We start from the raw sequence: 26,426 nt of genomic DNA, 5'->3' as shown, positions 1-26,426 counted from the left end.
CGTGCAGAGATTTAGATTTGGGTCTGGTGTGTGCAAACTGAAATCTAAATTGTTGTGTAACAATAAAGCTAACATTTATGCGCTACATGCAAAAGCAGCCAGTATTTAGTCTGCACCGAAATATAAATATATTTGCTCCCCCTGCTTTGCCACGTGGTTTGTTCCAAACACAGTTTACTGTACTTACAAACATGAATTAGGCCTGCAGTGCTCTGTAGAGTTTCTCAATGGGTTAATAATTATTCTATGAATGTTCTGTCTTCAAATCTGCTTCAAGTAGCAACCTCCCAGCTGTGTACCAGAATGAATAAGAGAACACTTGTTCAAAACCTTGGCTGCCACTGAGGCTGGAAAATGCTCTCCTGGCTAGATATCTGTGCAAGTAAGAAAACATATACAGGTTGAGTCTCCCTTATCCAAAATGCTTGGGACCAGAGGTATTTTGGATATGGGATTTTTCCGTATTTTGGAATAATTGCATACCATAATGAGATATCATGGTGATGGGACCTAAATCTAAGCACAGAATGCATTTATGTTACATATACACCTTAAACACACAGCCTGAAGGTAATTTTAGCCAATATTTTTTATAACTTTGTGCATTAAACAAAGTGTGACTACATTCACACAATTCATTTATGTTTCATATACACCTTATACACACAGCCTGTAGGTCATTTAATACAATATTTTTAATAACTTTGTGTATTAAACAAAGTTTGTGTACATTGAGCCATCAAAAAACAAATGTTTCACTATCTCACTCTCACTCAAAAAAGTCTGTATTTCGGAATATTCCGTATTTCGGAATATTTGGATATGGGATACTCAACCTGTATAAACAAACGAGTTTGGCATCTTTGCAGATTTGCTACATTTGTGTGAATGGAGACATTTATTTACCTGAAGGGGTGTAAATGCATAGTTTGTACAAGTGGACAGTTTATTAGGTAATGCCCTTCCCATGTAATTCAGTGCACAGTTATACCCCTTACATACCGCCAATAATTGGAAATGGGTTCTTTTCCTGGTGGGATCCGGCATCGGACCCTAACTGCAGGCATATCGACCCGCCAATTTACAGGGGGCAGAGCCGGCAGCGGAGGCGGCGCTGGGAGATGAGCTCATCTCTGTGCCCCCTCTCCCTATTGTAGTGAACGGGTCCCGGGTCGCATCGATCCAGGAACCCGTTTACGCTGCCACTGATCTGGTATTCAACCCGGTAATAACACTGCTTTATTCCAGGGTTGAATTACCGGGTCAGTTGACCCGGGAATTCGACCATGGCCCTTTCACACCGCACACCGACCTGTGTCGATACCGGGTTATTTGTGCGGTGTGAAAGGGGTATTAATGACAGTAGGTTTTCATCCAGGATGTCTCTATACATCGCTGCATTCATCTTTCTATCTATCCTGACTAGTCTCCCAGTTCCTGCTGCTGAAAAACATCCCCACAGCATGATGCTGCCACCACCATGCTTCACTGTAGGGATAGTATTGGCCTGGTCATGAGCAGTGCCTGGTTTCCTCCAAACATGACGCCTGGCATTCTCGCCAAAAAGTTCAATCTTTGTCTCATCAGACCAGAGAATTTTGTTTCTCATGGTCTGAGAGTCCTTCAGGTGCATTTTGGCAAACTCCAGGCTGGCTGCCATGTGCTTTTTACTAAGAAGTGGCTTACGTCTGGCCACTCTACCATACAGGCCTGATTGGTGGATTGCTGCAGAGATTGTTGTCCTTCTGGAAGGTTCTGCTCTCTCCACAAAGGAATGCTGTAGCACCGAAAGAGTGACCATCGGGTTCTTGGTCACCTCCCTGACTAGGGCCCTTCTCCCCCGATCGCTCAGTTTAGACGGCTGGCCAGCTCTAGGAAGAGTCCTGGTGGTTCCAAACTTCTTCTACTTACAGATGATGAAGGCCACTGTACTCATTAGGACCTTCAAAGCAGCAGATATTTATCTTTACCCTTCCCCAGATTTGTGCCTTGAGACAATCCTGTCTCGGAGGTCTACAGACAATTCCTCTGACTTCATGCTTGGTTTGTGCTCAGACATGCACTGTCAAATGTGGGACCTTATATAGGCAGGTGTGTGCCTTTCCAAATCATGTCCAATGATTTGTAGGAACAGCTTAAGGATGATCAGTGCAAACAGGATGCACCTAAGCTCAATTTTGAGCTTCATGGCAAAGGCTGTGAATACTTATGTACATGTGATTTCTTCGTTTTTTATTTTTAATAAATGTGCAAAAATAAAAAAAAATAGTTTTCACGTTGTCATTATGTGGTATTGGCCCTCATTCCGAGTTGATCGCTCGCTAGCTGCTTTTAGCAGCAGTGCAAACGCTAAGCCGCCACCCTCTGGGAGTGTATCTTAGCAGAAGTGCGAACGGAAGGTTAGCAGAATTGCTCTAAAAAAAATGTCATGCCGTTTCAGAGTAGCTCCAAACCTACTCCTACCTTGCGATCATTGCAGACAGTTTAGTTCCTGTTTTGACATCACATACACGCCCTGCGTTCGGCCAACCCTCCCCCGTTTCCCCAGGCACGCCTGCGTTATCTTCTGACATGCCTGCGTTTTTTAGCACACTCCCGGAAAACGGTCAGTTTCCTCCCAGAAACGCCCTTTTCCTGTCAATCACTCACCGATCAGCCGTGCGACTGAAATGAGTCGCTCGACCTTGTGTAAAACTGCATAGTTTTGTGTGAAAGTACTTGGCGCGTGCGTACTGCGGCCCATACGCATGCGCAGAACAGCCAATTTTTAGCCTGATCACTGCGCTGCGAACAACGGCAGCTAGCGATCAACTCGGAATGAGTGCCATTGGGGGTAATTCCAAGTTGATCGCAGCAGGAAATCTTTTAGCAGTTGGGCAAAATCATGTGCACTGCAGGGGGGGGGGCAGATATAACATTTGCAGAGAGAGTTAGATTTGGGTGGGTTATTTTGTTTCTGTGCAAGGTAAATACTGGCTGCTTTATTTTTACACTGCAATTTAGATTGCAGATTGAACACACCACACCCAAATCTAACTCTTTCTGCACATGTTATATCTGCCTCCCCTGCAGTGCACATGGTTTTGCTCAACTGCTAAAAAATTTCCTGCTGCGATCAACTTGGAATTACCCCCATTGTGTCTAGAATTTGGCGGGAAAAAATTCATTTATTCCAGTTTGGAATAAGGCTGTATCATAACAAAATGTGGAAAAAGTGAAGCGCTGTGAATACCTTCCGGATGCACTGTATAAACCTAACAAAGCATGTGCAGTGCTGCCGCAGGGGAATATACCTGGGAAATCTAAATGACATCGACGTCATGCTTCCATTGAAGCCAATACTCGAGAGATGATAGTCATTTTTTAGACAGCAAAACTCCATCTATAGCCTTTGATTAATGACAATTTTGGGTTAGAACAAAAACTGATGGTTAGTAAATTTAGTGTTATATTTACTAAAGATTGGCCCTCATTCCGAGTTGATCGGTCGCAAGGCGATTTTAGCAGAGTTACACACGCTAAGCCGCCGCCTACTGGGAGTGAATCTTAGCTTCTTAAAATTGCGACCGATGTATTCGCAATATTGCGATTACTAACTACTTAGCAGTTTCAGAGTAGCTCCAGACTTACTCTGCCTGTGCGATCATTTCAGTGCTTGTCGTTCCTGGTTGACGTCACAAACACACCCAGCGTTCGCCCAGGCACTCCCACCGTTTCCCCGGCCACTCCTGCGTTTTTTCCGGAAACGGTAGCGTTTTCAGCCACACGCCCCTGAAACGCCGTGTTTCCGCCCAGTAACACCCATTTCCTGTCAATCACATTACGATCGCCGGAGCGAAGAAAAAGCCGTGAGTAAAAATACTTTCATCATAGTAAAGTTACTTGGCGCAGTCGCAGTGCGAACATTGCGCATGCGTACTAAGCGGATTTTCACTGCGATGCGATGAAAAATACCGAGCGAACAACTCGGAATGAGGGCCATTGTTTCTTCCACGCTTTGAGGGCTGGATTTAAAAGGGATATGGTGATACTCACAAAATTGTGTATTACTACTGATTTGTAGCAAATGCACCTTAATAAATTTCAACCAATGTAAGTTTCAAATTCAACAACACACAACATATTCTCAACTGTCAATTGACTGCCTGTAGCTCTTTTTTTTTTGCAGAAGTGTATACAAATGAGACATGCTAGCAAACAACCCAGCCAAACACCCATCCTGAGTAAAAAACAACAAGGCACAATTGCATTTGTCTAAGACAAATGTCACTCATGATGCATACCAGCAGAGAATATCTTTATGTTGCTGCTTAGCAATATATCTTGTCAGCATTGTGCCCATCTGACTTTTCCAGCAGCAAGGGTAGTAAAGTGAAAGTGATTTCAGCATAAAGCAGTGTGAGTATGCTTCAATCAAATTTAGGATTTTTGCGACAAGATTAACCAACTATTTGTAGTATAACTTAATCAACAACTTAAGGGAGAGAGGGTGGTCCGCTGCGCCCCTGCTAAACCAACCCCAACATCATCCCTACCGAAATAATACTCGGAGACAAGATCTGGGATTGAATCACTGGCCACAGTTCTTTATTAACCATTACCTTATTTACAACTTACATTTTTGCAGGGTAGGGGCAGGGAAACGGTGGGCAAGGCACAAAATCCCATCAATACCAATCATTGATTTACGACGGGGCGTGCCACATACCTACGCCGTAGGCCCTCGGCAACGCCCCCGCTATTGAGCCAGCCCCCGCAGATCCCGCTGGCCTGGTGCGCAGCCGACGGCCCGCCATCGGCAGCTGGAGCCTGTCATGCGGCACCTCGCCGTCGGTGAATCTGCAACCTCAGCTGGCTCCCGTCCTCCACCTGCCTTGCGCACCGCATCCTCCCGCCATCCCTTTACCAACTGTGACAATTCAACATGCATAATCAAGAATTTATCGACCACCATTGTATCCGTAAAAGACATCCCATTTCTTTTCCATGTTTTTTTTTTTTAAATAAAACACACTATGCTGACAGGCATAGACACTCCAAATGTTGACAGGCATAGACCAAAACAATACAGTCCCAAAAAAGGGGTGGGTGGGTGGGATCTATGTCCGGCTCCCTCTGCGGTAATGGCGCTTCCCCTCCTGCCTCTGCTTTTAACCCCCTCCAGCCCACTCTTCCCTCCTGTTGCCCTACTGGCTGCCCTGTCCCCCAGGTGTGAAAGGGAGGACGGGCATACCTGCCCCCGTCCCCCCTTTCCCGACGTTGACCCGCAGACGCATGTGCCACCCCTCCCCCTATATCGCCGCAGCGCCATTTTGGCGCTAATGCTCCCTTAAGGGAGAGAAGGTGGTCCGCTGCGTCCCTGCTAAACCAACCCCAACATCATCCCTACCGAAATAATACTCCGAGACAAGATTGAATCACTGGCCACAGTTCTTTATTAACCATTACCTTATTTACAACTTACATTTTTGTAGGGTAGGGGCAGGGAAACAGTGGGCAAGGCACAAAACCCCATCAATGCCAATCATTGATTTCCGATGGGGCGTGCCACATACCTACGCCGTAGGCCCTCGGCAATGCCCCCGCTATTGAGCCAGCTCCCGCAGATCCCTCTGGCCTGGTGCGCAGCCGACGACAGCTGGAGCCTGGCATGCGGCACCTCGCCGTCGGTGATTCTGCTACCTCAGCTGGCTCCCGTCCTCCACCTGCCTTGTGCACCGCTTCCTCCCGCCACTGAGGTTTCGGGGGCCTGCCCGATTACCGAAAAAAAAACCACCCTGCCCTCTTCCCTAACCTAGACTTCCAAAGCCTCCTGCAAAGCGTTGTTGAATAGGTCAATGCTGACATCCGACAAATGCAGCCCGTCTGCCCTGTACATGCCCTTGACTTTCTGACTGATGTCCGGGTGACGGATGACCATTCCTCCCAGCGCCCTTACGCACTTACTCACTGCTACATTCACCTTTTTCCTGGTCCTTTCTATGGCAGCCCCTTTACGCGCCCCGCGCCACGCCAGCCTAGGGATGATGCTTGACCACACGATGTTTGCTGCCTGCCAACGCGCTTTGGCCCATGCCAGGTCAGCGCCAATCCTTCTTACCATGTCAAGGGACTTCGTGTTCCCCAAATCGTTACCTCCTAAATGAATGATTATTGTGTCGGGGCTGCCCGCCGTTTGCTCGCCCCCCAGGAACACCTCCCTGAGGCCGTGCCACCTCATCCCCCTCCGCCCGAACCAAAACACTCGCCCGGCGCTCTTTGCCAGCCCTAACTGCCTGCCGTAGGGCCTGGCGGCGGCCCTCTTTTCCGCCCAGTGGACGTAGGATCCAAATGCGCTTTGCCTCTTTGTTCCCTGCGGAGGAGGGGGGGGGGATTTAATTAGATGTTAAATTGCTGATAACCGGCCTGACATAAACTTTATAGCGATCTGACTTCCACTGGCCTAGAGCTCTGATCTCATCGCCAGTGCAGCCCTCGCTAGCTGCCGACGTGGCGGCGCCGATTCTGAATGAATGAGTGCTAAATCTCTCGACCGGCCATCCGCTGGCCGTTACGCATTTTCTCAGGACCGCTGTAAACTGATATTTAGTTAGTGGTGACCTGTCCGCGTGGACAAGGAAATTATCCCCGCCTTGCGTCCTGCGTCCTAGGAAAGCCTTGACCGCCGCCTCCGGACATGCCGCAATGTCTGCATGCCTGCGCAACTAAACCCATTTTCCCTTACCCTCCTGATCCGTCTTTGACCTCTGTATTTTGCATAGCACAGCTTGCTCGGTTATGGCGACGTTCTTGTACTGCAGCCCATCGCCGTTTGCGAGCTTAGATCTCGCTACTAGCTCGCTGATCCTGAACGCTCCGCTAAACGCCATCACGAATACGGCCCCGAACAGCGCCGCTTCGCCCTGATCCCTGCACACTGATGGGATGCGGGCCAGCAGCGTCCTCAATCTCTCCATTGTAATGGGCTCCCTTGCGTCTGGCCTCCTAACCTCTGCCCTGGCCCAGCCCCTCATGATTGTACATACCGTAAATGACTTTGTCTCGTCATTTTTCCCTGCCAACTTATCGAAAAACGCGATACCTGCAAGCATGGCGCTCGCCCGGGCCTTGGATGCCTGCTCACGTCTGAGCTTGGCTAAGAAAGCAAGCAGCTGCTGCTGCGCATTTTTCCCCTCGGTGCTTACCGCAGCCTGAAACTCTCGCCACGATCTCCAGGCAGCCTTGTATGCCTTCCAAGTCCTCGGTGCCAGCGACCGCTCCACCAGCCTGCCTAATTCGGCTTGACTGTCTGCCAGAGACATGAGGGGCATGTTAGGCCAGTCGCGTTTGCCATTGGCGCAGCTGCCCTAAAAGCTTCCCAATTCTGCCGGGACAATGCATCTGCTATCACATTCTTCTCCCCAGGCACGTGTTCAGCCTTGAATGTAATATTATGGTGCAAACATGCTAGCACCAATCTCCTGATCAACCTGACAACTGGCAGCGAAGAGGCCCTCTGATTGTTCACTGCTTGAACTACCCCCATATTATCGCACCAGAATTGAATCTGCCTGTTGGCGAGTCTCTCCCCCCATATTGTCACTGCTACGACTATTGGGAACATCTCCAAGGCCACAAGTTCTTGGTGAGCCCCGCCTCCTCCCACGATGTGGGCCAAACCTGTGCGCACCACTCTCCTTGCCAGTAAGCCCGGAAGCCTGTCGCCCCTGCGGCATCCGTAAATTGGACCGTACTTCTTTGGGCCACATACGTACTCCATTGAAATGTAGGAGGAATTCCTCCCATAATCGCAGCTCTTCCCTCAACTCCATGTTGATCCGCACAATGTGATGTCTCTTTTGACGCCCGCGGTGGCTTGCTCGAGCCGCCGTTTAAAAATCCTACCTATCGGGATCACCCTGCATGCAAAATTGAGGCTTCCCAATAATGATTGCAGCTGGCCCAATGTTACCTTTTTTTGCCCTTACGCACTGTCCGATTTCCCTTTCCAGCCTCTGAATTTTTTCCTGGGGGAGCCTGCACTCCTGTCTATCTGTGTCGATCTCTATCCCCAGGTAGGATATGACCGTTCTGTCTTCTCTGGTGCGATAGGCACGCTGAATTCCTCCAGCATGACCTGCAGCTCGCTGAGAAGGTGGGCGCACCGTGACGAATCCGGTGGCCCTGCCACCAGGAAATCGTCCAGGTAGTGTGCTATTGATCTTGACCCCGTGCGTTCCTCCCAGCACCACTGCAGGAAAGAGCTAAAAGCCTCAAAATATGCGCACAAAATAGCGCAACCCATTGATAAACATTTGTCAATGAAGAAGAAGCCGTCAAAGCTTATCCCCATGAGCCTGAAACTCTCAGGATGCAGCGGGAGCAGCCTGAAGGCAGACTCGATGTCTAGTTTTGCTATCAGCGCCCCCTTTCCCTGTGCCTGGATCGACCTGATGGCCGAGTCAAATGACTGGTACTGTACTGAGCATTCGTCCCGGTCCAAGGTGTCGTTTACCGACGCCCCTTCTGGATAGGACAAGTGCTGAATGAGCCTGAATTTACCTGGTGCTTTCTTGGGGACCAGCCCTAACGGTGATATAACCAGTCCCGCCACTGGGGGGGCTACAAATGGCCCCGCCATTCTACCTAAAGCTAGCTCTGTGATGATTTTTTCCCGCACCACTTGTGGCTGCTCCCTGATAGACTTTAAATTTCTAGAGCTGCCGGAGGGCGTAACATCCTTAGTTATAGGTATCCTAAAACCGTCCCTGAAACCCGCCCGCAGCAAATTGGCTTCCTGCCTCTTGGGATACCTGGCTAGCCACGCCAGGATCCTGTTCGTGTTCACTGGACTAATTGCCTTTGTTAGGCCCTGCTGCTGCGGGTACCGTTTTCTGGTTATTTCCCCTCTGTCGGCTGCACTCCTTGGCGGCGTGATTTGCGCCGCAGATTAAGCACGCGTGCTTGAATTTGCACTGTGCGCGGGTGCAACGCATCTCATTAAATGCCCAGCATTTATGATCCGGTTTCTGCGTGCTAGGCCTCCCGGCAAACGGCCTTTGCGTTGCTAAGACCTTTTCTGGGGCCCCTGCAGACTGCGCTTTCAGCCATTCGTCAATGTCCCTGACGCCGAAATCAATGGGCTTCCAGCCCACCGCCCTTGTCCTAAAACGCTCATCATATTGTTAGGTTCCTGGTGCTCAGAACAAGGGAGATGTTATGAAGTGAGTCCAGAGCACCAGGACGTAATGCTGGGAAAGGGGAATGGAAAGGGAATAGCCCCTGGCGCCCTATCTCCGTTGTTTCGCCCGTGCTGTCAGTACACTCTTGCGAGACTATGGTTGCTTGAGCCCATGCAGCCGCGTTTGAAGGGCGGATTACGTCTGCCCAACTTCGATGCCCCCTCAGGTCTTAATGAGAGACAAAGAGTGTACCGAGACAGGGTGATAACAAGGGGCCCTCTTACTGAAACAACCAAAGCCAGGGGCTACTAACTAGCCAAAAACTAAATGTATGTGCGGCTTGCCGCCAAAGGAAAAGAACAACAAAGGAAATGCTGACCACACGCCGACACAATACTTTTGTGTACCGGCGGTGACAGCATAAGCAGAACCCTCTGCAAAACACCAGTGACAGAAATAATAACGGAATACAGCGGCCTAGGCCGACGGACTCGGCAGAGCCGCTACTCACGGAACCGGTACGAATACTGGCAAACGGACAGGAACTCCCAATGCTGCTGACACAGACTCTCAGAACTGGATGACAGGCAGAATCCCAAACGACAGACCGGTGGACACCAAGAAGCCAGAAACTTGACCAGGCACAGGCAAAGCCACTGGACCTCAGGACAGGAACGCCTCACGGCAGGACACGGGATCAGACACAGGAATCGACACAGGGACTGACACAGGAATCGACACAGGAAGCAGCTCGACTGACACTGCTACACAGGAGCTCAGGAACTAGCAGGAACCAAGCTCAGAACTCAAGCAGACTGGAAACCTAGAAATATCACCAGCGTCTGTGAATAGCACTGAGCCAGCATATAACAGAGAGGCCTAATTAATAATCTCATGCAGCTGCCCTGTTGCATGACTCCAAACTGACAAGATGCAATTAGCAGCCAGGTGAGGCTGAACACATGGGAACAAGCTGCAATTACACAGACTCACCAGCGGCAGCAACCAAGAGTACTCTTAAACAGAGCAACGGGAAATCCTGGCCTGCGAAACAACTTATAAACATAAAATAGGAATGAACCACTACCTGTGGTTCATAACAGTATCCCCTCCTTAAGGGTGAGTTCCGAGCACCCCATGACACCCACGGGGAACATGAACAGAAGAATAACATAAAATACCTAACTGACATGCAAAACAGGCGTGGCTCATAACACATATTTTCTCCATACCGTCCTCCCGTGCTCCTTATACACAGAGTAAATGAAGTTCGTATACCTCAGCATGCCCGCGGCTGCTTCAGGGTACGTCTCCGTATAACAAGCCGTATAGGCAAACATACCACTCAGCCAATGCTCAATTGTCTTATAGCTTTCCGACTGCCTTTCTCCCTTTGGCTTCGCTGCCTCCTTGGCCTTCAGCCCTGCTTCCGTCAGTGAACATATATCTATAAAAGCCCCTTTTTCAATCTCCTTTCTAGTCAGCGCCGGCAAATGGGCCGCTACTGATCCGAAAGCGCATACCAGTCCTGCGGTTCCTTGCACAAAGGCTGTCGCTTTATCATGCTGAACCAATACAATTTTTTCCCTGGTTGCGTCAGCCCCGGGGATGCTGCCCTTCTTACTCTTCCACTTTGCCACTACTGCTAGCCATTGCTCCCTCAACACTCTGCATGCGTCGTCCTCGTCTGACTCCGCCGGGGTTAGCCCCAAATCTGCATCTAGCTGCGCCTCTTCTCCGCCCCTCTGCGCTCCTGTCGCTTTATCAACAGCAATACTGCTACACTGTACCTCCTGCGTGCTTCCTGGCATAACACACATTTTATGCAAACTGTTTTTACTCAACCCCCCTGCTGCGTTGCACAACTCGCTGCATATATTCTGCACATTCTGACAACTATTGGGGGTCATGCAAACATTATGCAAATCATTATTGTCAACATTGTTCTTACCAATCCCGAGCGCCGCGTCATCGATCGCTGTCCCTCCGGGTACTGCGTGTCCTGTGCCGACCCTGGTGCAAGGAGATGACCCCGCCACTGTCCCTCTGGGTGTTGCGTATCCTGCGCCGACCTTGGCGCAAAGAGATGACCCCGACACATGGGTGTGCTCCGCGTGAACCGTTGGAAGTGGTGGCGGAAAGCCGAACAAAGCGTAGCCCGTGCTCTCGCCTCCTTGCCTCTGATCCCTGCTGCTCGGACGCCTCTCGCGATGCTCTCTCCGCGGCGTGCTAAACTGCTGCTCGCGATTAGGGTAGCTCCGTTGCGGTGTTGAGTCTGCGCTAATGAAAGCCCTTGCTCCCTGATCCCGCTGCCTCATGCTCCCCAAACAAGATCTCTGCGGGCTGCGATGACGCCTGCCTGTGCCGCTGTATTCTTCCTGATGAACTCGTTCCCTGGCGTGGTAAGGTCGTTCCAGCCGACCTGCTCGGCCTGCGCAGCTGCAGCTCTGGCAATCCCGGTGCTGCGTGCGGTAGCTCCTCGCTGGTGACACCTGGCCGCAGCTGGCCGCCGCCGGCAATGCCCTCCCATTCGACCTTGAGTAATGGCGGCTGCTTCTCGCGGGCGAAAGGTAACGGGGTGGTTGATGATGGTGACCGTGATCCCTCGCTGCGCGTCATCTGCGTTGACTCTCTACCTCACCGCGATGTGCTGACTCCCGCTTCCTTGGCCTCCTTGGTGCTGCAGCTGGGAATTGAGCCAGATCCTTAAATAGCTGCGTAGCTGCCTGCTGTACCCATTCTGCTGGTGTGCCCGCGGATGAGCCTTGCGCTGCTGCCGCTGCACCGATGTCCCACTGCTGAGCTGGGGTGGCCACGTCGCTCTGCACCTCTGCACCTGACTCCACTCCATCTGATTCTGCCACTGCTGGGATGCTATCGTAAGCTGTCAGTGCTTGGTTCCCCTCCCCCTGCTGTCCTCTCTTCTGTCTGTGTGCTGTCTCCTTTTCCCTCCTGCTTTGTGCTGCCAGGGACCGCTCTTTCGCCCTCCGACCGCTAGGTGGCGCACCCTCTGCTTGAGCTCCTTCACGCTGTAAATGCTGCTGCTTCCTCACTCTACTGTTACCTTTCTTCCGGATGCCCTCTTCTCCCTCCTCTCTAAAGCGACTGGGGGCTTTTTTAATTCTGCTTGCACGTGTTGCCTGTGGCTCCATAATGCCCTGCTGGTGCTACCCCGTGCCTTGGGGCTTGCAGTACTGTGTCTGGCTGGGTGTTTTTCTGCTCCTGGGCACTTCGCTGGAGCTCCCTCTCCCTGCTGTTCCTACCTCTTAGAGATGTGGGAGCCAGCTGCTGCTCTGAGCTGGGAGTGCTGCTTGTTGTTCAGCCCTGTGACCCGGACCCGCTGGATTAAACAAGGTGAGGTCTTTGTTAACGCTGCTGCTGCCGTTCTCCGGGCTGCTTCTATCTATGTCCGGCTCCCTCTGCGGTAATGGCGCTTCCCCTCCTTCCTCTGCTTTTAACCCCCTCCAGCCCACTCTTCCCTCCTGTTGCCCTACTGGCTGCCCTGTCCCCCAGGTGTGAAAAGGAGGACGGGCATACCTGCCCCCGTCCCCCCTTTCCCGCCGTTGGCCCGCAGACGCGTGTGCCACCCCTCCCCCCTATATCGCAGCAGCGCCATTTTGGCGCCTATGCTCTCTAAAGACCAACAACTCGGTATACACACTATTCACTGCCTTTGTATTTGTTAACTTGTTCACACCAATCTTTATTTTGGTGGAAATTTGAGCCTGAATCTTTTAAAATGTGTGTATCATAAAAGACAGACATCCCTTGGCTAGTTGTTGGTTTACCATGGTCTGTATTGTTTTTCTCAGTTCAATTTTGGTTGAGCAATTTGTTTTGTTCAATCAAATTGAAAGACCACTGGAAGCATGTGGTTCCATCCTAGACCCAAAAAGTGGATTTCATTCAGGAAGATTGAAAATTGTGCTGGCCATTATCAGCATGCATGAACTCTTCATTTAAAAAAAATATAAACACAGAACTTACTGTTTTCTATTGAATCATTCATGAATATTTAATTAACTTTTATTGTGTCATGTGATCTAGTGACTAGATTGCTTAGATTTTAAGCAGTGATCTCTCCGTGTGTACCCCCACAGCGATAGCGATGCGCAGCCCCGCTCCTCACTATCGCTTGTGCTAGATTGGCCTGCATGCAGGCTCAATCTAGCAGGTCGCTCATTTCACCCGCTGGGTGAAATGAGCTGCCCCCCCACCCCCCGTCTGCCCCCGCACGCTCAGCACACATCACGCTGTGCTGAGCGGGGGGAGAGATGTGTGCTGAGCGGTTCGCTCAGCACACATCTCTCCACAAATCGGGCCGTGAATGCGGCCCTTTAAGTTAAAGGTTCTATATATTCCTATATTGGCTATGATCAACAAATACAAAATGTCACTATAATGAAATTAGAGTTGTATGAACCTTTTATAATAACAGTATCCTTTCTGATCCATTCTTCTCTTTAAAGGGGCAGATTTAGACAACTTTTTAACTAAAATAATGTGAAAAAGAGTGTTTTCACACCTGTTTCACATTATTTTATTATTACTTGAATGTATTAAAGGGGTTTTGGAGCAGTTTTCACACAAAAACTGCTCCAAACCCTTTAGATCTATCTAGAATTTATAAAAAAAAATAAAAAAATAAAAAAACACTGCAGTGAGCCCTGTGATAATTACGATCTCTGCAGATCCTGTACTTCTGCACAGATTTCTCTGCCCCTAGGAAGCTAGGTGTGTGTGTGTGTGTGTGTGTGTGTGTGTGTGTGTGTGTGTGTGTGTGTGTGTGTGTGTGTGTGTGTTGGATCACTGTGTAATAAAAAAAAAGCCTAAAAAAAAACAGCCCAGGGTCCGATGATCAGTGCTATGATGCGCGCTACCAGTCATCGGGGCTCCCTGCTGCTCCTGTGACTTGCGGTGCAGTAAAGTGATGCTGCAAAGTGGAAACTCACTTCACAGCACTGGAGATCATAGCAGCAGGAAGCACCGGTGACCGACAGCCCTCCATGAGCTCCGACCACCGGTCCCTTGGTTTGGTGTGTATGATCAGCGGTGGGGTAGGGTCGCAGCACAAAGGGGGGGGGGGTCTTTGTGATAGGGAAGGGGGATTCCAGGGGTAGCGCCGGCAATGTTGGTGGGGGAGCATGCGCAGCTATTACTGCGAGTCATCGCAGGGACAGTGCTTTCTCTCAAGATCTGTCCCTGCATGCGATTAGTGATACATCCATGTGATGTAATCAATAATCACATTGTGGGTTGGGTCTAATTTATCAGCCCCCAAAACACAAACTTGTTACACAGTAATCAAATACCACTGATAAAATTCACAACAGAATAAAATCTAGGAATGTATTATAATAACCAGGCTTTACAATAAGATTATATTTAAACACTGTAGCTGATTTATAATCTGCCAGTTTACATAATTAATAAGAATTACATATTTAAATTAATCTTATATTAAGTCTTTCTCCCTACTGGAAAAAATAATATAAAGCTAACAAGTTATTGGTGGACCCTTGTATTTTTTTTTTCACTCGTAAATATTCTTTAAAAAGTTTAGCTTTTGGATAATAAAGTTCTCAGGAAATACATACATAATTTTTAATTATTTATTAATAAAGATGCATGTTTTAATATGTTAATATCATGCCAAGAATCCCCAGTGCACCGCCAAACAAACATTCTTTTCTCATTCTTGTAAGATTGCCCAAATCATGCCAAAAAGTATTTATTTTTAACAAACCATCCATCAAACTCTAATCAGAACAAAAAGGGCCTGTTATGGAGCTGCATAAAGCAAAAACCACAGCGCAAATGATTTTTTATAACAACCTCAATTTTTCTGGCATGGTCCATTTTCCCAGGAAGCACATGCATTAGCATATCAAGATAGCAAGGACTCTTGTGATGGAAAGATCTGGGCAAAGCTGTGCGGGTTGGGGGTGTTCATTGGTATAGAAGATATACCATACTTACCTACCTTCCGGAATGGGGATCCGATGACACAATTGTAATGCACTGTATAGCGGGGGGCGGAGCCACGATGACGTGATCGTGTTGCCACGTCTGGGACTTCCCGTCTTTCCGTCGGCCACGCAGTAGACAGCCCACCTTGCCACCGGCCATATCCCCATGCGCCTTCCACGCTGCCACCTCCCAGATGCACTACTTCGCCTCATATCTGGCCTGATTCAGAGGTGGACGCAAAGTGTTCACAAAGATGATGTTTGCATAGTTGAGCGATTGTAGTACTGTGCATGTCCCTCAATTGTCTTGATGGCGGTCGCTGTATTATTGACAGTCAGTGAGCATTTATGTAGGTAACGGGTGGGATGGCAAATGACCTGTGGGTATGTGAACATTTTGTGGTCATGTTGCAGCTAATGAATGCAAATTGGTACACAGCTGTAATGGCTCCAGCAGCGTACTTGTAACGGACATTCTGAGCATACTCAGCGGTGGATAAGAGTGGGTACATATACTTGCAGCTGTGTCATTAGCATATTCTCACAGATCCGCTGCTTACAAAAACCTCAGTTGTGAATCCACCTCTGAATCAGGCCATTTGTATCCCAAGACACTCCCAAAAAACGGTCAGTTACCACCTATAAACGGCCTCTTCATGTCAATCAGCTTGCTAATGGCTGTGTGATTGAAATTTTTGCACCAGCTTGTCGCTGTTTGGCGATGACTGTTGTTTGGCGATGAGCGTGTGCATTGAGATGCATGCGCAGTCAATCGATAACTGCCTGCTGTGCAAAAACACACAGCAGTGATTAGGTCTAAATGGGCCTCTTTGTATAGAACATTCAGACATATAAGGGGCCTAATTGCGCATGTGCAGGACCCAGTCTGTGCATGTGCAGAATGTGTCCTGCGATCACATCACAGGGATGTGAATGCCTCTTGCAGGAGCGGCCCCCATTTTCTGGTAGTGGCGAGGCCAAGGACTGCAGCTCACAAGCCATTGTGCGATGGCAAGCCTGCAAGTGTGCATTTATGAGGGTATTATTGGGTTAGGGATTGGCTATGTCCAACCCCCATCGTCCCCATGGCTTGTGTTGGTTCTGAAAGAGTCAGAGGATTTTGATGATTTGTTCTTTCATTAAAGCTTAAATCTTAGGTAGTTTAACATTTAAAAAATATTACATACAGTACATACAGCAAATATTATACAGGCACTTCTTTGGAAAAGTATATGATTCACAGTGTCCTGAGAAAGTAGTCAGCCAATGTGCCATAGTTTTTGTTCGTCGGGAGGCTTGCCACCTAGCCCCAGCATGTGGGTTAGGCAGCAAGCCTCCCAAAAACCTCTGAAATAAGGTATAGTGAAATAAAGACATTTTTACTTACTTAGCTTGTCCCTACACAGGAGGGCGGGACCGAGCATCTGCTCTCTGAGATAATGGTCATTTGCTCCCAAGCAGATTTTTCTGTCAGCACTGACATGGAGGATGCAGTTTCAGTATCTGTGACAGATTCTCTCAGAATGTCCTTCATTGCTGGCAGCAGTAAGGGGGGAAAAATCCCACAAAAGAGTATTATCTTCCTCCTCCTCAGAGGAAATTTCTTATAAAAGGAAAAAAATCTATTCCTGTCGGAAATTTGGGGTCCTCCAGTTCTTCAGATTCTGAGGCACAGGTTTCCAGATGATAATATCAAGTCACTTTGCTGATCAGGAAGCTCTCAGAAATTAAGGTTACCAACAAGGAGAGTTGTGGGTAAAAATAATACCAGGGATGCCTGTTCAGGTGACATTCCCTAATTCCTTGTGATTGCCCGTAGCAGGAAGCCATTTTGTGACCAGTTTTGCCCATAGCTGGAAGCATGAAGGTACCTGCAATCTGCATAAGGAGTCACCTATTAGACAGCCACATTCTCCTCCCAGAGATTTGGGCCAGTCTTTCAGTGTTGATTGGGAATCAGAGAAGATTACCAGAACATCCGCCTCATGCCAGCGAGGGGACTTTAGTGAGTTGTAGATGCCAGAGTGGCTTTAGCAGGCAAAACTCCTCGATCGAAGTTATACACTACACACAGGGCCAGACTCGGCAGGGTCATTTAAAGCACACAGCCCCACCTCAGCGCCAGCATCTGGTTCATGGCATAGATGCCTTCCTTTACTATTCCTGACTCCTCCTACTTCTTAGAACAACATGCAAGCATACATTATTCTCTGTATTAAAATACACACAACACAGTCCATCAAGCCGGGAATTCAAACATGTGCCATAGTCAGACATTTGGTAGGTTCTGGTAGATTAAGCTGGCATTTCATTGGTCACACACGAAGAAAAGGGAAGGCATTTCAGAATACCTCTTTGTTCTTTAGCATGGGTTATTGGGAAGATGATTGCGATGTCCCCTGGTTTTCGGCATGTACCTATATTATATTGGGAATTACAAGGCCTATTAAGGACTATGATACATTAGAGATATACCTGAACTGGCACCATATTTCTTTCCAAGAGTGCCAGAGTGGAAACATGGAACAGTCTACCTGCTCCTCCTCCTTGTCCTCTCCTAAACCCACCTCCCTACATGATGATCACCACAAACATGTCCCTACAAGGTTGGCGGGGGAGGGGGGAGTATTCACAGGACAAAGCAGTGAGGGGCACCTAGTCAGTAGAAGAGTCTCAGCTGTTTATAAAAGACTTACATGCAGCAAAATCAGCACTACAGGCTCTAATTCCCGATCGCTTGTTGGGGGGTCTGTATCTAGCTATGCCTAGACAATATGTCACCAGGTCAATTTCCCTATGCAAGGAAGCATTAAAAATATGGGACTGGGCAGTCCAGAGGGACATCATTCTGAACGCTTCTTATTTCCCAGGGGAACTAAGTGAATTCGCTGACTCTTTCTCACAGGAGAATCTCTTTGGATTCAGTGGCATTGAGAGGTCAAATCTTTCAGACAATAGTACTGACCTTTGGGACCTTACACATAGACCTCTTTGCCAGTCCCACAAATGCTCAGACTTCGTGCTTTGTCAAGAATATGGACAAAAGAAGTATGGAAGATAGATGCAATGTCCTTCCCTTCAATGGACCTACCATGTCCTTATGCCTTAACTCCCCCCGCCCTTCTACTACAGGCCTTATAAAAGACAGGGTTCCAAAAATTGTGGTGGTAAGCCCACAACCAATTACAAATAGACCTGAAGATCCCTCTGGGACTTTCCAAGAAATGTTTTCAGGGAACCCCAGACTTACTAGAGACACTTCCCAATACTTGTGGATGTCAATATTACTGGATTGCGAATTCTGTCCTAGTATCTCCCAGTGGCATAACTAGAAATAGAAAATGTCTGCCCCCCGCCCCACCCAATTTTCTATTAGGAAAGTGAAGAATTTTTAGAGATGAGCGAGGTTCGGTTTTACTCGGTTTTACTCGGTTTTACTCGGTTCTCAAAACGGCATCTTATTGGCTATCCAAAACACGTGACATCCGTGAGCCAATAAGATGCCGTTTTGAGAACCGAGTAAAAACGAGTAAAACCGAGTAAAACCGAACCCGCTCATCACTAGAATTTGTGCACGCCTTAGATGCGCACCCCAAAAAGGAGCGTGTACTCATTAAAATGGGCATGGCTTCACTGCAAGGGGCGTGGCATTGCAGAAAAAGGCTACCTTTTCCCCCAGTTTTGTAACCTGCACACACAGACATTGGTCACTACAGAATAAAAATTATAATTCATGCCCCTTATATTATTTGTCATTTTTTTCTCCTTATAGTAATGCCACTTACACATTATGCCACATACCGCAATGGTCCTTGAACATTATGTCACACGCCGTAAAGCCAAATTATGCCACACACCGTAATGCCAAATTATGCCACACACCGTAATGCCCCTGACACATTATGCCACACACCGTAATACCTGTGATGCATTATGCCACACACCGCAATGCTTGTTATACATTATGCCAGACACCGTAATACCTGTGATACATTATGCCACAAACCACAATGCCCCTGAGACATTATACTACATACCGTAATGCCCCTGACACATTATGCCACTTACCATAATACCTGTGATGCATTGTGCCACACACCACAATGCCCATTATACATTATGCCACACACCGCAAGGCCCATTATACATTATACCACACACCGCAATGTCTGTGATACATTATGCCACACAACGCAATGCCCATTACACATTATGCCCCACAGTAAGGCTTCTAATTACTTTAAAATTACATGCTTGTTGCCAGGGGTTTCATGCTCTTGGTTCCATGCTCATTGCCATGGGTTTTCATGGCAATGAGCGGGGGTAATGCTTGTTGCCAGGGGTTTCATGCGCTGGGTGTCATGCAAATTTCCAAGGGGTAATGCTTGTTGCCAGGAGTTTCACGTGCTGGGTGTGTAATGCTCATTGCCATGGGGTATTGCTTGCTGCCAGGGGATTCATGCTTTGGGTGTGTAATTCTCATTGCCAATGGGTTTTCATGCTCGGTGCCAAGGGGTAATGCTTGTTGTCAGGAGCTTCATGCACTGGGTGTGTAATGCTTGTTGCCAAAGGGGTTTTCATGCTCATTGCATAGGGTTAATGCTTGTAACCAGGGGTTTCATGCGCTGGGTGTGTAATGCTTGTTGTAATGTTATATGGCGCTATGCGCACCCGGGTCCCGCCACTTCTGTCACCTCCATGGCAGCTGCCATTTTGGGTGGGACATTTAGCAGATTGACATGCGCTTCGCCTCCAAGCCTCCAGTGGCTGTGGGGGTGGTACTCACCCTACTGCCATCGCCCACAAAATTAATGCTTCCTTGAGATCCCATACTAGAGCCAGGTGCTGTTCTATCATTAATGAGTTTAGCCTTTGGCGGTCCAGGTAAGGGTCTCTTACCATTATTTACTGCACAATCTAGCTTTAGATATTCTGGCCTCTAAATATGAGTCAGGATTAACATTGGCTACCTTTAAATCATATGGTTCTGCCTTGGATATCATTCTCCCTAACCTAACAGATAACAGATTATACCTTTGTTTACTACAAAACATATTTCTCTCTGGACCTATTGTACCAAAATACTTAGGATATTGAGCATTTACTTTTGTTTTTAGTTTCCTGGGAAATGGGTCACAACATGGGTCCCTAAATTGACATCTTTGTTAGCTTTGGCTATACCAGCTAGATGAACTGGACTGCATGTTATGGTCCATGGTTATCTCAAACCCCTACTGGTTACCATTATTCTTAGAAGCCACACCAAGACTGCCTCATTCAATAACCCTTTAGTCAAATTTAATATTGTGCGTGACTCTTCTGATCCCAACCTGTGCATAGCTTTGTGCCTTTCCGTTTACTTAAAGATGATGGCTCCTGTTAGAGACAATATTACTATAAATACTAACAATATTATTAAGATTATTAAGATCCTCTACTATTAGAGGATGGATTGTAGCATCTATGAGAGAAGCCAGGAGTGATATAGACCAGTTAAAATGTCATTCCCTATGAGACACAGTGGCCACAAAAGTGGCAGCAAAAGATGTTCCTGTGCAGACGAACATGCTAGCAGCAAGATGGTCTTCAGCTCGTACCACTTCTTCCTAAATTCTGATTTTGTCATCTGACTGGTTTAAAGAGTTACAAAAAAACAACAACAAAGAAACAAAGTGTAACAATTCAATAAATTGTTCCTGGTTTTGAAATATTTGTGTGTGAGCCCTTGTATGCTTATTTAAGGTACTAGACAGGCCCAATTTCAGGGTTGTCTTTCTATTATGATTCACTTTTTCTTTCTTTCTAGGATTGGGTTGCCACCAGCGAGTATCAGAAAAATCTGCCTGAGAGCAGGCTCGAACAATCACATGACCATTAACTCAAAGAGCAGATGCTCAGCCCCAACTTCCTCAGTAGGGACAAGCTAACCTTATTCCAGCGGTTTTCAGGAAACTTGTTGCCTAACCCACATGCTATTATTAAGTGGCAATCCTATTCCCTAGAACAAATCCAGTTTGCAGGTCATAGATTCCTGTAGTGTTTCCACATATTTTGAAAGGTAAAGCTTATCTAGCAGGAGATGATCCCTCCTTGCATTTGAATATAATTGATGCCTATAGTCAGAGCCGGCGGAACCCGCTCAGCAAGGGCATGCATTGTAGGGAGGTGATGGCCAGGAGCCGCTGCCCCTGCCACACTGGCCGCCAGTGCCGGCAATGTGAAGAGTGGCATCTCCTTCTTGCTGTCATCAGGTCTGCGTGTCATCGGCATCTGACCTGCTGGGTAGGATTCAGCGCTGGGGCCTGCTCCTGCACCGCTTCCTCTCATATCCACTCCTGGATGACTCTGCTGACAAGGACTCAGGAAGGGGTGAGAGACTTAGAGTTCTCCAGCCACAGAGCCTCCCTGGCGGGATGTTGTTCACTGCCCTGTCCTGGACTCAGCTGGAGCTGAGGCTGCAGGTAAGAGAGGATGCAGTGTGTAGCGTGGGCTTACCCTGCAGCTAAGCAGCTTACAACTGGCCCGGGGGAGGGTGAGTGATCTGAAGTACCAGGACTCTGCTGATGGAGGACTCCTGGACAGCAACAGCCAGAAGGTACTGTAGTGTAACCCTAATTCTAACCCTCTCCCCCACAGCCTAATCCCAACCCCTTTCCTAACCCTTCCTCACAGCCTAACCCTCCCGCCCGCAGCCTAACTTACCCCTCTCGCAGCATAACCCTCCCCCTGCAGCCTAACCTTATCCCTCCCCCCACCCACAGCCTAACCCTAATCCTCCCCCAACAGACTAGCTCTAACCCCTCCTGCAGCCTAATACTACCCTCCCACACACACACAGTCCTAACCCTCCCTCCCCACTGCCTAACCCTAAGCCTTCCCCCGCAGCCTAACCCTTATTCTTACCTGCATACGTACGTTCAGGATTCCGGTGTTGGCATTCTGACAGGTGTCAGGATCCCGGCACTGGTCTCCTGACAGCCGGCATCCTGTACATTGGGATGCCATCTACATTCCGCTGATATGAGGGTAGGGGATACTGCTTAGCCCCTACATTAAAACATACAAACATTTAAAAAAGTTCACATTTTTAGGTCTGACCTGTGGTATAAAAAAGCTAAAAAATTAAAAAAGAAAAATTTAAATAAAAAAAATGTTTCAGACAAGCATGTCTCTCTGTGGAGGGCAAGGTGGTCCTAGCAGGAGAAGCTATGGTCACAGTCCTTATACTGAAATGGTTTGATTCCAGTGCGTTTATGGAAGTGCGTTTAACACAGAATAAGCTTGTCAGAGTCGTCAAACTTTCATATGCAGCCTTTCCAAGTGCACTGATAACCAATGTAGCGGCATTGGCATAAAGTCACAAACACAACTGCAGCAAAAACATGCAAGGCAAGCTACGATTGCCTCCGATGTAGAGGGAGTATACCGCCACCATAAGACCCCCATCCTCTCAACAAACCCACCCCTATTAGGGCTGCTTCCAGAAATGAATAGACGGCTAGCGTAACCCACTCAGTGGCGCCTGCTATCCGTTGGCATAATGTGTATAAAGGGGAAATAGTTAGATTCCCAACGGATGAGATCCCAGTGGTCAATATACTGATGCTGGGATCCCGAAGGAGGAAGCAATGCCAGCGTCCACATACGCTCGGAATGCCGGCGTCACATTACCAACAGCCGGCATCCCGATCGTTCTCACAGGGGGACACGTTGGTGTCCTGCCGTGGGGGGGTGGGGGGTGGTTAGGTTTAGGCAGGAGAAGGGGGGTTAGGGTTAAGGTGCGTACACACTGTCTGAAATATCGGCCGTTCTCTGGTCTGTCGGCCAGTGTGTACGAGTGATATGTCTGTGAACTCCATTGTTCACAGACATATCGCGTCGGCCCTGTTGCACAGCTGACGGATGATATATTGTTAGATATATTGGCACGTTTGTGTGTATGTACGGGCGGTCAGCCGACCGCCCGTACACAAGCTGCAGCAGCCAGCGGTGACTGACAGCTGAACTAGGAGGGTGTGTGTAAAAGCCCACCCAGTTCATGACATCAGTCCCCAATGGATCGGAGAGGGTATCTGCACAGCACACTTCCCGATCCGGCTTTAGATATATCTGCAGATCAGTTGATCTGCTGATATATCTGTAGGTGTGTACCCAGCATTAGGAAGCAGGAACAGGAAGGTTAGGGTTAAATACTGGGGAGGGAGGGTTAGGCACTTAGAAGGGAGGTTTAGGATTAGGCATTAAGCGGGGAGGGTTAGGTTTAGGCAGTGAGGAAGGGAGGGTTAGGTTTAGGCATCACAGGGGTGGGTTAGCGTTAGGCATCCAGAAGGGAGGGTTAGGGCTAGGGTAGGGAAAAAGTGGACTGAATGGCGGACTGTTGAGATTATGATGGACGGGATGCCATTGTCGGTATACTGACAGCCAGTATCTTGTCAATTGGCAAATCATACTGAACCCGTATAAAGGGCACTACTACTGGGGGCATAATGTGTATAAGGGGCGCTACTACAAGGGGATTACGTGTATAAGGGGCGCTACTACAGGGGGATTATGTGTATAAGTGGCACTACTACTGTGAGCATTGTGTATAAGGGACACTACTGTGTAGCGTAACACGTATAAGGTGCACTACTGTGTGTTATAATGTGAATAAGGGACACTACTATGTGGTGTAATGTAAATAAGATTGTGCTACTGTGTGGCATAATTTTAAATGTGGGTATTATTGTGTGGCATGCCCCTTCCTTGTGAGACCATACGCCTTTTTTGTGGCACATTGGGGGTAATTCCAAGTTGATCGCAGCAGGAAATTTTATAGCAGTTGGGCAAAACCATGTGCACTGCAGGGGGGGCAGATATAACATTTGCAGAGAGAGTTAGATTTGGGTGGGTTATTTTGTCTCTGTGCAGGGTAAATACTGGCTGCTTTATTTTTACACTGCAATTTAGATTGCAGATTGAACACACCACACCCAAATCTAACTCTCTCTGCACATGTTATATCTGCCTCCCCTGCAGTGCACATGGTTTTGCCCAACTGCTAACAAAATTCCTGCTGCGATCAACTCAGAATTACCCCCATTGTCCCTTTGCAAAGTATGGAAGGGAGAGTGCAAGTTTATAGTTTGCAGGGGGGCACCTAACACCCTAGCACTGCCCCTTCCTACAGTATTAACATCTCAATCTAAATGATCCTGACAACAAATATAAATGACAAGAATGTCCCAACGCCAGTTTATAAAAAAGCAATTTGGTGGGATAAATGTTTATTTCCACCAAAATGCTGTTTAACCAATCTTTACTTTTTAGTCCTGAATTGTTAATAATGATCAATATATACCTTTTACAGAATAGACATTTGGAGAAACATGGCTTATTCATGCAGCAAAGATGTTTTAAGTATTTGTGAAAGGTTTTCCCCACAGGATGCACAAGAGGGAGCTCTAATTTTGGTAATAAAGAAGCTTTCAGAGAAGTTCTGTGGCGTTGTTAATGTACCTTACACATACAAACCAGCATCCAAAGCCCTGACAGATCCTCACAGAACAAGCACCACAGCTGCACGCTCTCTCACTTCTCTGTCTGCTAACTGTCCTCATTCAAAGCTAGTTGGATATATCCATTACTTTCATATAGAGGTATGTTATAAGTAAAACAAATACTTACATAAGGAATAATAATATTAAATATTATTGGAGTTTGGATGAAGCAGAGCTGGTTAGAATTCTATTTAAATTAACTTCTTGCTCAGTGGTCAAATCCATTAACGTTGATCCTATATGGGGACTTGGGGACCTTTTTGTGAAATATTTCCCCTCACGTTTCCATATATGTTTTAGTTATTGCCACTATTTAACAAATGATCATTGCAGGACATATAACCGGTAGCTCCTGCAGTATTCTGTTTAACTGTGAATGCGTCTGTATTACTCTCTGAAAAACTTATCTTTTTGGAGTTTGTCCCCAATAGCTAATGCCATCTGCACATCTATCCTAAAACCGGGTACACTCTATCCAATTATTGGGCTGATCAGCTGATAATTGCCTGATTGGCCCATATGCAGGAGTGTTAGAAGCCAAAAATGGCTTCAAATGTTATTGCAATTGTCAGATCACGAAGGCGAAATATCAGGTGCTGCACGTGCTATATATCGTTCCTGACCTCCCGATCCCGATGTAGAAATAAAAGGAAAATGCACAACTATTCTTATACACAACTGTTCTTGTTTTGATGGACAGTCTATAAATGTATTGAAGGACACTGTCGTAAGAATTTTTTTTTAAATGATGTCATAGTATGCAAATTTTACATGCTTCACTCAACATACTGGACAGTATAATTGTTAAAAAGGAAAATCCCTTTAAAAAAATGTAAGTATTTACAACATAACCTTGAAGTGTACCGTGAGAGGAATTGATTCATTGTACATTGTAGGAAATATTAAAAAAAAGAGAAGTAAGAGGGACACAGGAAAACATTATGAAATCTAGAAAACTGTTTAGCAACAAATCAGATGTTTACTCTCATTTCTTAAAACGCAAAACAAAAAAAGCTAGACTGACCGATCGCTTTGGGTAAGAACACAGTATTGCTATGCCCGAGTTTACATAAATGTCCCCCAATAAAAATGTGAATGACATTCACATACCTCCAAACCTTGTAGGTCAGTGATGCGGGACACTTCAGGCTCCTAAGGCGCCTGCACTTCCTCCAAAAGGGTGCTGTGCTTCATGAAACGGGATGGAGCTTCAGGAAAAGGTGTGGAGCCTCACGGATTCCCCCCCCCCCCTTGGTTGTATCACTGTGGGGGCATGGCCAGCACTCTCCGAGATGCTGGGCTGCCCCCAGGCTCCCCCCAGAACTGTGAATAGATGTCTATTCTCTTCATCTACTGTGATCCCCCCAACTCCCCCACTGCCGCAGGACACTGCCGGCTGCAGGTGGGACAGTCCCAGGAAAACAGGACTAGGTATGCATTCATAGATGTGGAGGATAAGGGTTAGTTCAGCTATCATGAGGCAGCTCTTTCTTACAAACTTAGAGTAAGGTGAAGTATCAAATCATACCTCCCAACATTGTGAATCCCTGAAGCGGGACATCTCACATGTCGAAAGCGCAAATTCCCAAAAGAGGTGTGGCCTATGCAAAGGGGTGTGGCTTCATGACAATGTCACGAGCCGTGCCCCCATTTTTCATTACTATGGGGACATGACCAGCGCTCTATGGCCCTCATTCCGAGTCGTTCGCTCGGTATTTTTCATCGCATCGCAATGAAAATCCGCTTAGTACGCATGC

The 26,426-nt window shown here is 47.6% G+C and overlaps 1 long non-coding RNA gene across 1 annotated transcript in view; it reads right to left on the bottom strand.

The window, feature by feature from the left end:
• LOC134948855 (uncharacterized) overlaps positions 1–25,906 on the bottom strand; it is a 66,142-nt gene extending 40,236 nt beyond the window's left edge. The window contains exon 1 of the long non-coding RNA XR_010183053.1: positions 25,780–25,906. This is a non-coding gene — a long non-coding RNA (uncharacterized LOC134948855). The remainder of the gene's footprint in view (positions 1–25,779) is intronic.
• Between the last annotated feature and the right edge of the window lie 520 nt (positions 25,907–26,426).

This window comes from Pseudophryne corroboree, chromosome 1, assembly GCF_028390025.1.
Source record: "Pseudophryne corroboree isolate aPseCor3 chromosome 1, aPseCor3.hap2, whole genome shotgun sequence".
NCBI lineage: Eukaryota > Metazoa > Chordata > Amphibia > Anura > Myobatrachidae > Pseudophryne > Pseudophryne corroboree.
The sequence above is the reverse complement of the archived record's forward strand: the minus strand, read 5'-3'. Positions and strand labels throughout refer to the sequence as shown.